This window comes from Orycteropus afer, unplaced genomic scaffold (genome assembly GCF_000298275.1).
Source record: "Orycteropus afer afer isolate SDZICR_OR568_19922 unplaced genomic scaffold, OryAfe1.0 scaffold00382, whole genome shotgun sequence".
Classification (NCBI taxonomy): domain Eukaryota; kingdom Metazoa; phylum Chordata; class Mammalia; order Tubulidentata; family Orycteropodidae; genus Orycteropus; species Orycteropus afer.
Genome location: NW_006921969.1, coordinates 1,789,854 through 1,791,098, shown reverse-complemented (window position 1 = coordinate 1,791,098; position 1,245 = coordinate 1,789,854). Strand labels below are relative to the sequence as shown.

General features: G+C 39.8%; 1 protein-coding gene across 1 annotated transcript in view; it reads left to right on the top strand.

The window, feature by feature from the left end:
• PRDM5 (PR/SET domain 5) overlaps positions 1-1,245 on the top strand; it is a 449,183-nt gene that overhangs the window by 3,952 nt on the left and 443,986 nt on the right. The gene's annotated exons all lie outside the window — the stretch shown is intronic.

Sequence of the window (1,245 nt, the reverse complement as noted above, 5' to 3'; positions counted from 1 at the left end):
GGGTTTGAACCGCCAGCCGTCTGGTTAGCAGGCAAGTGTCTTAGCCACTATTATGAATAGTAATCCATTAATTTTACAAATATTAGGATTATTACATACTCTGTACTTTTTGCATTATATGCCAATGGTTAAGCAATTGGCTGCTAACTGATGTCCTCACAGTTTGAATCCTCCCAGAAGGGCCTGTGAAAAAAGTCCTCACAATCTGCGTCTGAAATGTCACAGCCATGAAAACCCTGTCGACTCAAACACGACTTGTTTTTATTTTTTTTCTAGTTAAAGTTTAGAAATAGCTTGTTAATGCACCTTTGTTTATTATTTTTATTACTTTCAGCTTATTATTTCATGAATTTGATTTTCAAAAATTCTTAATAATTACCTTTGGGCATAGAATGAACAATTTTCAAAATCATCATACCTTACTGAATTCCAATTTGGTAATAATAAATAGACGCTTCTATTTTCCTGAACGATACTACTTCAACATAAAAAACAGATAGAAATTTATTCATCTAGATTACATCTAAAATGCTTATCTGTATTTCAAAGTAAATTTGTAAATATTAAACCTAAATGACGTACTTTGTTGATGTTATTGAAATAGTTTAGCTATGATCATAACACTAAATGACCAGGTAACTGTTAATGGATAGGTAAGGGAGGAGCCTCAGGCAGGAAGCAGGAGTCAGGCTGATGGCCGGAACAGATAAGAGGAGAGCCTCAGGCAGGAAGTGGGAACCGGGCAGACAGCTGGAACAGGTAAGGGAGGAGCCCCAGGCAAGAAGCCGGAGCTGGGCTGATGGCCAGAACAGGTAGTAGGGAGGCCAGGAATTGAATAGAGTAGTTTGGAACAGCTAAGGGAGACAAACTTGTCTGTCAGTTTGTCATACTGTGGTGGCTTGCATGTTGCTGTGAGGCTGGAGGATATGACACCAGTGTTTCAAATGCCAGCAGCGTTGCCCATGGTGGTCAGGTTTCAGCAGTGGTTCCAGATTGAGACAGACTCAGAAGAAAGAAGAGTCCACCCACTTCTCAAAGAACTGGCCAGTGAAAACCTTATGAATAGCAGTGAAACACTGTCTGAGATGTTACTGGAAAACTTTATGAATAGACCTGAAACATTGTCGAATACAGTGCTGGAAGAGGAACCCCTTAGGCTGGAAGTCACTCAAAATATGACTGGGAAAGAGCTGTCTCATCAGAGTAGAGCCTACCTTAATGATATGGATAAAGTTGAGCTTTTGG